This window comes from Rhinoderma darwinii, unplaced genomic scaffold (assembly GCF_050947455.1).
Source record: "Rhinoderma darwinii isolate aRhiDar2 unplaced genomic scaffold, aRhiDar2.hap1 Scaffold_909, whole genome shotgun sequence".
In the NCBI taxonomy this organism is placed as follows: domain Eukaryota; kingdom Metazoa; phylum Chordata; class Amphibia; order Anura; family Rhinodermatidae; genus Rhinoderma; species Rhinoderma darwinii.
Genome location: NW_027464481.1, coordinates 94138 through 107933, shown reverse-complemented (window position 1 = coordinate 107933; position 13796 = coordinate 94138). Strand labels below are relative to the sequence as shown.

At 45.6% G+C, this 13796-nt stretch overlaps 2 non-coding genes and 2 pseudogenes across 2 annotated transcripts; all 4 read right to left on the bottom strand.

Annotated features, from left to right (window-relative positions):
• Positions 1-5061: 5061 nt before the first annotated feature.
• On the bottom strand, positions 5062-5248 carry LOC142732479 (U2 spliceosomal RNA). The gene has a single exon (XR_012879659.1). It is a non-coding gene; the product is annotated as a U2 spliceosomal RNA (small nuclear RNA).
• Positions 5249-6035: 787 nt separating this feature from the next.
• On the bottom strand, positions 6036-6105 carry LOC142732484 (U2 spliceosomal RNA; annotated as a pseudogene).
• Positions 6106-7391: 1286 nt separating this feature from the next.
• On the bottom strand, positions 7392-7582 carry LOC142732468 (U2 spliceosomal RNA). The gene has a single exon (XR_012879654.1). It is a non-coding gene; the product is annotated as a U2 spliceosomal RNA (small nuclear RNA).
• A 1294-nt stretch (positions 7583-8876) lies between these two features.
• On the bottom strand, positions 8877-9049 carry LOC142732475 (U2 spliceosomal RNA; annotated as a pseudogene).
• Between the last annotated feature and the right edge of the window lie 4747 nt (positions 9050-13796).

The window sequence follows — 13796 nt, the reverse complement described above, 5'->3', positions numbered from 1 at the left end:
GAGGCTCAATTGCACAAATAAAAAGTAGTGGGGACAAGGGACACCCCTGCTTCACTCCGGAATTTAAAAGGACATCCTGTGTTTTAAAACCTTTGACTAAAATCTTGCTAGTGCAGTTGTCATAAAAGGCCTTCAGAGACTGTATAAAACCTTCCGGTATACCCATTTTCTCTAAAACCTTAAAAAGATAAAAGTGTGACACTCTGTCAAAGGCTTTCTCAAAGTCGATTGTTAAAACTGCCATTTTGCCTTTCCTCTCCTTTGTGTCATTAATAACATCTTTTAAAAGGTTCAGGTTATCCCATATGCTCCTCCCGGGTATCCCACAGACCTGGTTGGAGTGAATTATTTTGTTTACGACTGCTTTTAATCTATTTGCACAAATTTTAGCCATTATCTTGTAGTCGCAATTTAGCAGTGTAATTGGTCTCCAGTTTTTAATGTCGGTTTTGTCCCCCTTTTTGTACAGCAGGGACACCTCACCTTTCTTCCAGGACCCCGGGAGGGCTTTTGTTCTAAAAACTTGTGTAAAAAGAGAGTGGAGATCTTCCTTTAAAACACCGTAAAATAGAACATAAAACTCTATGGGTATACCATCAGGACCAGGGACTTTACCTGTTTTAAAACTCTTGGTAGTTTCTAAAATTTCTTGTTCTGAAATCTCCTGTAATAAAAAGTTTTGGGAGACAGGATCTAAAACAGCATCAACCTCCTTCAATGAGTCATTCATAAAAGCATTGTCAATGTTTTTAACATTAAAAAGATCCGCATAAAACCCATGTACCTTTTTTAAAATATTTTGGGTATTTGTTTCACCTTCAATATTATCCAACAGGGTATGCTTATCATTGATTTTCTTAAAAAAATACCTGGAGCAGGTCTCGTTCTCCTCAAGATGTTTTACCTTACAGCGAAATATTATTTCCTTTCCCCTCTGCTCCAGGCACTGGGAGATCTCTTTTTTAATCTCAATGATCTCCTTGTCCACCAGCATACCCTGTTCTCTGAATTTATATTGGGTCTGCAGACGGGTATTTAAATTTGCATAAAATTTGCATTTCTCTTTTGCTTTTCTCATCCCAATCTTAATAAAAAAATCTCTTATTTTAACTTTCATTTTTTCCCACCAGGTGACGATGGGCATATTGGGATGTCTTACCCGTCTGCAGCCTTTGTAAAAGGTAATAAAATCAGCTAAAATTTGCGGATCTTCTAAAAGGGATACGTTTAATTTCCAGGCTTTTTTCGGAGTTCTTCTTTGGTTATCACATTTCACTTTAAAAAACAATAACTTATGGTCAGAAAAGACGTTTGAGTTAATATCACATTTAAAAGGCAGTATTTGATAAGAGCAGAAGATAAAATCAATCCTGGAGCTGCAGGTCACGTTGCTCCAGGTAACGCCGGCCTCTTCACATAAATCCCTGTTACATTTTTTAAAAACATCTGTGAGTTTAAAATCAGTAACAATATCTTTTAAAATTGACGAGGTCTTGTCGTAGTTCCTGCTTACTGAATTAGAGAACCGGCGTTCCCCCTTTAAAATACAATTAAAATCACCCGCTAAAACAAGTGGTTCTGAATCATTAATAAAAAGGGGTAAAATCTCTAGCATTCTAGCTCTTTCATTTCTCTCAGGAGAACCATAAAAGTTTAAAAACTGCCATTTAATACCGTCTATAAAAGCTTTGACCATTAAAATTCTGCCTGGTAAAATTTCATAAAAACTGTCAATTAAAACGTTCCCTTTAAATAAAATGGCGACACCTGCGGCTTTAGATTCGTTAGACCCGGACCACACCGAAGGTCCGAGTCTCCAATCTCTTTCATATTTTTTATAGTCCATGCGATGTGGGATGCAGCATTCCTGTAGGAAAAAAACTGACGCGGTAAGAATAGAGAGGTAATCAAACAGGGCAGCTCTTCTTGTCTTAGAATGCACGCTTCTTACATTTAAGGAAAGACCACATAACTCAGCCATGAGGAAAAGGGAGAGAGACAGTCTTTATAATCTTACCCGAGGTGGCCTCAGCAGTCCTCCGCATCGCCAGAGACCCCACTGGGACTCTCATAGCCTTCGATTCTGGAGTCCACGGAAAAAATGGAGAAGGTAGGAGAGGAACTCCCATCACTTAGCTGACCCCCTGCCAAACCTGAGGCACTAATCATGAATGGATCCCATATGGACTCCACGGGCAATATTTCGTCTGCAGGAGCTTTTTTGGCAGCGACCTCCCCTTCGATAGGGGCAGGAATTGCGCTCCCTGACGTCTCTGGGACCTCCGTCACCTCGGAGGCAGCTGTCCGTGTATCCCCCAACTGGCTAGAAGGGGGTGGACCTTTAGTTGTCACTTTCGGGGGCACGTCCAGTGGTTTCCCTGCCTTCGCCAATGCAGGTACTTCCATCGGCACCCCCGCTGCCACCTCCGAGTACGCCCTACGTCGCTTGTGTGTCGCTGCCGCTCCGCCCGGGTCCTCTGCCTCAGGTACAGGCTGACCCAGCATCTCTTGCGGACCAGTAGGATCAGCTTCATCCGAACTACCCGTCTCCCCAGTTTCCTGGGGGGGCTTTTTCGTCCGCTGATCACTGGATCGACGCTTGTTCCGTCTCTGCTCTTTTGGGTCACCTGTTTGGGGGGGTCTGCTAGAGGTATCCATCTCGTCCTGGCCTTCTCCTTGGGGTTCCTCTCCTTCTGGGGGTACGATCTGGCCTGCTGGCTGCTCGGGACGCCTCGGCCGGACCTCGGGTTGTTCCGATCTGTGGGGACAAAATGCAAAAAGGTGACCAACTCGGCTGCAATATCGACACCTTTTCCCCAGAGGGCAAGTCTTGGCCTCGTGCTCAGAGCTGCCACAGTTCCTACAGGTGCTCTCGCAGGACTCATTGGTGTGACCGTACTTTTGGCATTTCCTACAGAATGGAGGCATCCCTGAAAAATAAAAGTCTCCTGCCATATCTCCTAATTTAAAACGTGCTGGCGGCAGCATTATCCCTCCTGTAAAATTGGCATCTCTGTAGCATGTCACTAGAAATCTCCATTTAGAGGTCCAGACCCCAACCTCATTCATCACTTTGCCAATACACTTAACGGTTTTAAAATAGGGGGATAAAAAGGACATCACATCTTTTACGTCAGCAAATGGGCAGTACATTTTAATAACAATCATTTTTGTGATGTCCAAAACATGCTCGTAAAAATCCACTCCGTCCAGTCTCGGGTCCTTTTTTACTGCATATGCCGCCAGCAGATCTTGGAATACTCCATTCTGTATAAATGTGATATCATAGGTTCTTCTTCTTGGGTAGTCCTGCACTGCCAAAATCTCCCTCTTTTGGACATTGAAAATGCCAACAAGCACGGTCTCCACCACGAATTTCAAGCCACAAGTCGTCGCCTTCTCCTCCGAAAGAATAACTCGCACAGTATTCTTAATCCGGGCATACGCCGGTATGTCACCTGGATTTTCATCCATAGTGAATCTTTTATTTTTTTTGGAATAGTCACGCCACCCGTTGGTGACGTAACGTCTACGCAGCCTTCCCCTTTTCGGCCGAAGCCTACACGGGGGTATGTGGATCGCAACTCGTTGCTCAGGACTAGGCCTCTCTCCCAAATAGCAGCACGGGGGTGAAGTCCAGGCGAACCTGGACGATCCCCCGAGGCCGAGAGAGAGGGTACCTGAGCACCTCCTAACCAAGACCAGGCAGCACTGACTACAAGTAATCAGAACTACACTTGATCTCAGCCAGAAGGCCGAGAAGCGATAACCCGAGCGGCCCTTGCCTTGCCCGAGCCTGTCCCATACTGCTGTTCACCCCTTGCAGCGATTCAGCCTACTCCTAGGCAATTCCATGGGGCCCTGCAGGCTCACACACATTTACAGCTACTAAGCGGGAGGTGAATAAAGGCCGGAGAGGAAGCCAGACAGGATTTGCTTCTTTTGCTTGCACCACAATGCAGTGCTGAAAGAGGAGGAATCTACATAAAAACGCCTTCCTGGCAACGCCCAAATGCCCTCCTGCCATGCAGATAAACACTGGCAGCGGCAGCAAGTGCATGCCCACAGCCACCCCTTGTTCCTTCACACCTTGTATCAGCTTTAATCCAGTCCTGTGCTGCCTGCTGAGCAGCACTGAACAACACTGCCTGGGCCCAGGCTTTTATCTCTGAGGCAGGCCCCATTATGATGTCAGAAAGCTGGCTCTGGAATCCTGAGGGCTCCACTATGACACGTGCAAAGTTCCGTCTGAACTTTATATAAGACTGTGAGGCTCAGTCAGTCACTCAGTGTTGCCTGAGAGGGCAACACTGCAACAGCCGGCCGCCAGGCTGTCTTTTTTTTGCACATTTATTTGCCTCCAGGAGGCCACAAGAGGGAGACAAGGGACTGCAAAATGGAAAATAGGCATCCACCAACTTTACAGACAACTTCTCTTTGCTCCTACAACCTCCATCCTTGCACAGTTTGTTATTCTTCCAGGTAACATAGTAACAAATCCAAATTGCTGCTCTCTTTGTAGGCAAGCAAGGGTTTGTTGCAACTGCAATTCTTACTTCTTCTTGAAATGTAGGGACGACAGTACATTCCATCACATCCACCTAGTGTACACAGGTAGGTCCATTGTGGCGGGTAGGCGGCTGGCTGCTTTAATGGCTGTTTGCTGTTCCCCTACTCCACTCCACTCCACTATTTGACTGTGGTGCTGCATCAATCAGTGGCTGGCTCAGGTGCAGCTCTTTAACTTACCTAGGAGGGAGGGAGGGAGGGAGGGCGGAGAGAAGACAAGGAAGGTGAATGAGCTGTTCCAATGTGAAATGCCGGAAACACAGAAACACAGAAGACACACACACACACACACACACACACACAACAAGAGGTGGCAATGTATTCATTAATTGCATTTAATAAATGAGCTCATTATCACACATGACTGTACAAATGCATTGTCCAACAGGTGTTGAAATAATGGGATTAAAAGGGGAGATCCCTTCAGAAAGACAGAAACAATGGCAAAGAGAAAAAACACTTTTGGAATCTGATTTTAGTCAACACATAAGGGAAGGGTGCACCGGTCCTGGAAATACTGCAATACCAGGTCAATGCGTGGAGTGGACAGAGCAAGCTCTATTTCCATCTCCCTGTTCTAAAAATCCATTTAATATATGGTCCCCAGATAGGGGACGTATCAGATATTAAACTGATAAGAACAGATTTTTTTTTTTTTTTTTTTTTTTGAAAGCCCGAGTCGTGCTTTCTATCACCCAAGTGCATAAAAAGTGCAGAGGTGCCACACAAAAAGTGCACAAGGATGCGGTCTATCGCAGCCCTTCTCTTAAAAGAGAGAGGCCCCGCATAACCATTCCCTGACCCTCCAAACCATAGGCCTAGAGGATCAAGGATCGATGGTCCCCCCTCGCCGAAGCTTAGGGAGACCCAAACACACTCCTAGGCTTCTACCTGGGCTGCCACCCCAGTGTCCACCTAGGAGCCTGCATCCTAGTTGCACCTCCCCTCCGAAGAAGGGAGGCCGGGTTGCAGGGGAAAAAGGAACCAGAAGGCCACACATTTTCCCCCTAGACCTCAGGAGGGTCCCAAAAGGGCACCGCATCCCAAAATCCTTGTGACAAACGTGACAAACACACAGTGAAAAACAAAATTAAATAAGTGGATGTGCGCTGTGATACAGCCTGGACATCCGCCAGGTATAAAAAATTCCTCATCTCCCAGCCAGAAGGCCGGGAGAATAAAGGTGTGTGCTCATATAGCGTGAAAGAGAGTGCGTGCAAGTGTGCCTTCACTCAGTGGGATCCCACCCCCAGTGAGTTAGGGCACCCCAGGGTCACCAGCCCTGGGGCACATAGCAACTCGGGCTTCCAAACTACCCGGCCTAATGACCTCGATCCGGCGGTCGCCTGGTCACCTACAAATGGTACCTTTAAACCAAATGCGTACACCAGAGCGATGACCGTTGTGGTTCCCTGCCCTCACCTCGGCGTTCTGTCATCCCCCTACGATGGCCCACGTACCACCGGCAGGGATGATTACTAACCTCAGCTTGAGCAGGTACTACACTTGATCTTAGCCAAAAGGCCGAGAAGCGATAACCCGAGCGGCCCTTGCCTTGCCCGAGCCTGTCCCATACTGCTGTTCACCCCTTGCAGCGATTCAGCCTACTCCTAGGCAATTCCATGGGGCCCTGCAGGCTCACACACATTTACAGCTACTAAGCGGGAGGTGAATAAAGGCCGGAGAGGAAGCCAGACAGGATTTGCTTCTTTTGCTTGCACCACAATGCAGTGCTGAAAGAGGAGGAATCTACATAAAAACGCCTTCCTGGCAACGCCCAAATGCCCTCCTGCCATGCAGATAAACACTGGCAGCGGCAGCAAGTGCATGCCCACAGCCACCCCTTGTTCCTTCACACCTTGTATCAGCTTTAATCCAGTCCTGTGCTGCCTGCTGAGCAGCACTGAACAACACTGCCTGGGCCCAGGCTTTTATCTCTGAGGCAGGCCCCATTATGATGTCAGAAAGCTGGCTCTGGAATCCTGAGGGCTCCACTATGACACGTGCAAAGTTCCGTCTGAACTTTATATAAGACTGTGAGGCTCAGTCAGTCACTCAGTGTTGCCTGAGAGGGCAACACTGCAACAGCCGGCCGCCAGGCTGTCTTTTTTTTGCACATTTATTTGCCTCCAGGAGGCCACAAGAGGGAGACAAGGGACTGCAAAATGGAAAATAGGCATCCACCAACTTTACAGACAACTTCTCTTTGCTCCTACAACCTCCATCCTTGCACAGTTTGTTATTCTTCCAGGTAACATAGTAACAAATCCAAATTGCTGCTCTCTTTGTAGGCAAGCAAGGGTTTGTTGCAACTGCAATTCTTACTTCTTCTTGAAATGTAGGGACGACAGTACATTCCATCACATCCACCTAGTGTACACAGGTAGGTCCATTGTGGCGGGTAGGCGGCTGGCTGCTTTAATGGCTGTTTGCTGTTCCCCTACTCCACTCCACTCCACTATTTGACTGTGGTGCTGCATCAATCAGTGGCTGGCTCAGGTGCAGCTCTTTAACTTACCTAGGAGGGAGGGAGGGAGGGAGGGCGGAGAGAAGACAAGGAAGGTGAATGAGCTGTTCCAATGTGAAATGCCGGAAACACAGAAACACAGAAGACACACACACACACACACACAACAAGAGGTGGCAATGTATTCATTAATTGCATTTAATAAATGAGCTCATTATCACACATGACTGTACAAATGCATTGTCCAACAGGTGTTGAAATAATGGGATTAAAAGGGGAGATCCCTTCAGAAAGACAGAAACAATGGCAAAGAGAAAAAACACTTTTGGAATCTGATTTTAGTCAACACATAAGGGAAGGGTGCACCGGTCCTGGAAATACTGCAATACCAGGTCAATGCGTGGAGTGGACAGAGCAAGCTCTATTTCCATCTCCCTGTTCTAAAAATCCATTTAATATATGGTCCCCAGATAGGGGACGTATCAGATATTAAACTGATAAGAACAGATACTACACTTGATCTTAGCCAAAAGGCCGAGAAGCGATAACCCGAGCGGCCCTTGCCTTGCCCGAGCCTGTCCCATACTGCTGTTCACCCCTTGCAGCGATTCAGCCTACTCCTAGGCAATTCCATGGGGCCCTGCAGGCTCACACACATTTACAGCTACTAAGCGGGAGGTGAATAAAGGCCGGAGAGGAAGCCAGACAGGATTTGCTTCTTTTGCTTGCACCACAATGCAGTGCTGAAAGAGGAGGAATCTACATAAAAACGCCTTCCTGGCAACGCCCAAATGCCCTCCTGCCATGCAGATAAACACTGGCAGCGGCAGCAAGTGCATGCCCACAGCCACCCCTTGTTCCTTCACACCTTGTATCAGCTTTAATCCAGTCCTGTGCTGCCTGCTGAGCAGCACTGAACAACACTGCCTGGGCCCAGGCTTTTATCTCTGAGGCAGGCCCCATTATGATGTCAGAAAGCTGGCTCTGGAATCCTGAGGGCTCCACTATGACACGTGCAAAGTTCCGTCTGAACTTTATATAAGACTGTGAGGCTCAGTCAGTCACTCAGTGTTGCCTGAGAGGGCAACACTGCAACAGCCGGCCGCCAGGCTGTCTTTTTTTTGCACATTTATTTGCCTCCAGGAGGCCACAAGAGGGAGACAAGGGACTGCAAAATGGAAAATAGGCATCCACCAACTTTACAGACAACTTCTCTTTGCTCCTACAACCTCCATCCTTGCACAGTTTGTTATTCTTCCAGGTAACATAGTAACAAATCCAAATTGCTGCTCTCTTTGTAGGCAAGCAAGGGTTTGTTGCAACTGCAATTCTTACTTCTTCTTGAAATGTAGGGACGACAGTACATTCCATCACATCCACCTAGTGTACACAGGTAGGTCCATTGTGGCGGGTAGGCGGCTGGCTGCTTTAATGGCTGTTTGCTGTTCCCCTACTCCACTCCACTCCACTATTTGACTGTGGTGCTGCATCAATCAGTGGCTGGCTCAGGTGCAGCTCTTTAACTTACCTAGGAGGGAGGGAGGGAGGGAGGGCGGAGAGAAGACAAGGAAGGTGAATGAGCTGTTCCAATGTGAAATGCCGGAAACACAGAAACACAGAAGACACACACACACACACACACACACACACAACAAGAGGTGGCAATGTATTCATTAATTGCATTTAATAAATGAGCTCATTATCACACATGACTGTACAAATGCATTGTCCAACAGGTGTTGAAATAATGGGATTAAAAGGGGAGATCCCTTCAGAAAGACAGAAACAATGGCAAAGAGAAAAAACACTTTTGGAATCTGATTTTAGTCAACACATAAGGGAAGGGTGCACCGGTCCTGGAAATACTGCAATACCAGGTCAATGCGTGGAGTGGACAGAGCAAGCTCTATTTCCATCTCCCTGTTCTAAAAATCCATTTAATATATGGTCCCCAGATAGGGGACGTATCAGATATTAAACTGATAAGAACAGATAAGGTTCCAACAAAGTTTTTTATTGGCAAAAATAATATATTTTACAGACTTTTTTTTAAAATTGAAACCACAAGATAAAATCAACAGCATAATACATGAATATTCATACATTTAAATGAATACAAAAGTAATAATAATAAGACCATTAATACAGATGTTATAATAAAAGTACAGAACAATAGCAGGATAAAATTTATACAGGGCATAAAAGACATAAAAGAATAAAACCATTTTTATTTACAATGTTATGGTATTCCACATTTGCAAACACCACATGGATGTTGCTTCTTTTACCCCTAGCTGCTTTTTGTCCCTAAGATAATAAATATACATTTCACTTAGGGCATATTTCACACAATTTTTAACGTCAATAAAATCATGTTTAAAAAGCAGAATGTTCCTAACCTTCCAAATGGCATTCTTAAAACAGTTTAAAATGATCCAACAGACCATTTGCTGTTTAAAACTTGGGCAGTTAAAAAGACCATAAAACACGTATTCAAATTTAAGATCTTTAAGACCGCAGGCCCATTTCAGCAATGGGCCTACCTTCCTCCAAACCTCCTGTGCATATGGGCAGTTCCAAAACAGGTGCATTATCGTCTCGTCGTCACCACACCTGTCTCTCGGGCACTTGGCTCTCGCCACCAGTCCTCGCCTATGCTGGAATTCACGAGTAGGGAGGCACTGGTGAACGATTGCCCAGGCAAGGTCCTTGTGCACATTTGCCATAAATTTCCCGAAAACGTTCCGCCACACCACCTTGGACCTTGCCTGTGAGAAATTTGAAACTGCCAGTGTATCCTCCTGCCGCCTACAGGAGAGTGACACTTTTTTCTGGTCCCCCAATATGTCAGGCTCCAATTCTTGGAGACCTAGGAGCCTGACAGTTTTTTCGAGCACCGCATATTGTTTTGGGGGACACAGAAGCACAGGAGAATTCAAAGGGACACGAAACCATCGTTTAAAAATCATGCCCGTAGCGTACTTTAAAAAGTAGCTAAAAATACCATCAGAATTATACATTTTAAAACAGAAGCAAAAGTATTTAATGTAAAAGAAGTTAAAAAGGTTAGGAACATCTCTCCCGCCATTGTCCTTACATCTGTACATAAAATCACGTTTTAGTTTTTCCATTTTGGAACCCCATAAAAACATAAAACAGATCCTGGTCACTTTTTTAATATATAAAATTGTTGGAGGGAAAACCATAGCTACATAAAGCATTGTGGGTAATAAAACAGATTTAATTATTAAAACTTTTCCCTCCATGGTGAGATTTCTCAAATTCCACATTAAAACCTTTTTTTCCATTTTGGCAATTACTGAATCCCAATTGGGTCTCCCATCGTTTTCTTGATTAAAAACAATTCCTAAAATTTTTATCTGATCCTGCTGCATGTTAACTCCTGGTGTCACAGAGGAATCCCATACACCAGTATAAAAACAGTCACACTTATCAACGTTTAATTTAAAACCAGAGGCTTCACAAAAAAAGCCGGTGTTCCTCAATGCCCGTCTCATAGAAGCGGCGTCTGGGCATAGGACGGTGGCGTCATCCATATAGCCTAGGATTTTTACCTGGTTCCCCCTTCCTCCAGGTATGGGCACGCCTCTGATGACTTTATCATCTCTTATTAGGGTGAACAGAGGTTCTATGGCACAAATAAAAAGGAGCGGAGACAACGGGCACCCCTGTTTCACCCCTGATAAAAGAGGAACACCTTTAGTTAAAAATCCGTTGATAGAAATTTGGCTAAAACAGGATCGATATAAAAGCTTAATACGTGTTAAAATAATTTCAGGAACAGCCATCTTTTTAAGAACCATAAAAAGATATTCATGGGAGACCCGGTCAAAAGCCTTCTCGAAATCTAAGGATAAAATAGCAAGGCTTTGACCCCTTTCTTTAAAATACCAAATGATGTCACGTAAAATATTCAGGGACTCAGTAATTGACCTCCCAGGTACCCCACATACCTGGTTTGGATGGATTAATTTATGAATAAAAGGTTTAAAACGGATTGTTATTAGTTTAGCTAAAATTTTACAATCAACGTTTAAAAGAGTAATAGGGCGCCAGTTTTTTAACTGGTCCCTCTCACCTTTTTTAAAAATTAAGGACACAATCCCCCTCCTCCAGGAAGGGGGCAGCTCTTCAGTAATAAAAACTTCCTTATACAATAAAAACATGTCATTCTTTAAAATTTCCCAAAAAGCATGATAAAATTCGATGGGCAGACCATCTTCCCCAGGAGCTTTCCCATTAGAAAAACTTTTAAAAGCAAATAAAAGTTCCTCCAAGGTAATATTACGGGATAAAACTTCCTGGTCTAAAATATCTAGCTTGGCATCAAGGGAATTAAGAACATGTTCTAAAAAGGAAGGATCAATATTTTTCTTGTTAAAAAGAGATTGGTAGAAATTAAAAGCAGAATTTAAAATGCCGACCATAGTGGTTTCTCCTTCAAGGTTTAAAATGACATCTCGTTTATCCATTACCTTTTTGAAGAAGAACCGGGAACACTTCTCGCCATCCTCGAGGTGCTTTACATGTGAATTAAAAATTATTTGTTTCCCTTTCTCTTCTATGGCATATTTTATTTCAGCTTTAAGATTTAAGATATCATCATCAACATCCATACCAATCTCCTTCAATTTAAAAAGTACATGTAAACGTTTATTAAGAACATAAAACCATTGTTTTTTCTCTTTTGCTTTCTTCTTACCTGCTCGAATAAAAAAAGCTCTGATTTTGGGTTTAATGCCCTCCCACCAGTGTAGCATAGGCTGACTGGGCGCTCTATGGGACTGCCAACACTGGTAGGTCCGCACAAACTCCTCTTTAATGATGGGGTCCTCCAGGAGTGTGGTGTTTAGTCTCCAGGGACCCCTACAAGCTTTTTGCTCTCCCTCTAGCTCCAGGTGCACTGAAAGGAGCTTGTGATCAGATAAAATATTTGTTAAAAGCAAACATTTTTTGGGAATAAAACTATTAGAAGTGAAAATAAAATCAATTCTGGAGCTCACTCTTCCATTGGACCAGGTGGGGCCTGGGTCCGCAGGCAAGAGTTCCCTCCAGCAATCTTTCAATTTAAAATCACCAATAAAATTCTTGAGCAGGTAAGAAGTACGGTCAATTTTTCGATTAAAATCCCCACCCTGGCGGTGTTCTCCATCTCGCACACAGTTAAAATCACCACCCACCAGCAGGGGGGTAGACCCAACACAAAACAATGGTAAAATCTCTAATAGTTCTGCCCTCTCCTGTTTGGTAGGAGGGGCATAAACGTTTAAAACACGAATTAAAGTTCCATTAAAAAGCAAATGTATTAAAATAGCTCTGCCGGGCATGATTTCAGTCACTGTTTGGATGGAGATAAAACGACCTCGGCAGAGCAATCCAACCCCCGCAGAGCGACAGTCATTTCCACCAGACCAGACTGAGGGGCCTAGTTTCCAGTCCATCTTTAAATCTTGATATTCCAAGTCATTAGGGATTCCACATTCTTGAAGCAGGCAAAGGTCAAAGTCCACAGTCTCTAAAAATGAAAATAAAGCAGTCCTGCGGACAGGGCTCTTTAGGGACCTCACATTTAGTGAGGCGACTTTGATAGGAACCAACATAGTCTTAGTTGAGGTCAGGGTCCGAACCAGAAGAGTCGTACTCGGAGATCAGCTGCGAGTCTGGACCCCCTTTTTGAGGGGTCAATAAATCTTGGATGTTGGTAGGGTCAGAGCCAGATACGTGGGCGGCTCCAACCCCCACACTGCTCTCATCCGAACTCCGATAGGCAGCTTTCCTCCGAACTCCGGACTCCTCTTCCTCTCGCTGTCTCTTTGCAGAATGGCTCCTATCCATCTCCTCGAAGTCGCTCTCACCCATCTCTGGCCCCTGGCTGAAGATATCGCTGATGTCCTTCCTGGGCAGCTGCACAGGGGCCTGTGAGGTCCCATCGCTCTTGGCAACCTTTGCCTGCTTACGGGGAGCCTTCATCGCAAGCCCCTCCACAACCGCAGTGGAGGAACTTTGCTCCGACCCCCCCGTTGACCGGAAATGGTCAAAACGAGGCTCCAATCCAGCATATTTTAGGGTTTTCTTAATGGAGCCCTCGTCTGACACAGAGTGTCTCCGCTCCATGCCCACACTCTTGGGACAGGCGTCAGGTCCTACTGCAGAACCTACGGAGCCACGACGCCTGTCGCTAACCACTGCCTCAACAGGGTCCACTGCAGGCGGAGCAGAGGACCTGTTTGCAGAGGTGCCGGTCAACTTATGTCCAGCAGAGTCAGAATTCCTCCTGCTCTGCCTGGACCCGGTGGAATCCCTATGGCCGTCCCTCGAGGCTGACATCGGTGGGCCCCCCGATGGAGCTGTGAAGGACTTTGGCCTGGACCCCTCAGTCGTCAATGCTCGTTTTGGGGCATTACCAGCGGCGTCTGCACATGTTGCAAACTGCCGCTCTGGCCCTGGTCTGGGTGGCCCAGATTTCGCTCTGCGGGGGCAATCTTTAAAAGCATGCCCAGTCATGCCGCACAGATTGCACAACACCTCGGAACTGCATTTTGCCGCTACGTGTCCAACCTGGCCACACCTGTTACACTGCACCACATGGGGCCGGTCACAATGTTCTCTGGTGTGGCCATATCTCAAGCAGTTCCGGCAGGCTATTGGCATCTGGGGGTAAAATAGGAATCCTCGATTCTTCCCAATGGCAAAGTTCTGGGGTGGGTGATGTAAGCCTCCAATGCCATTGGGATCCTGG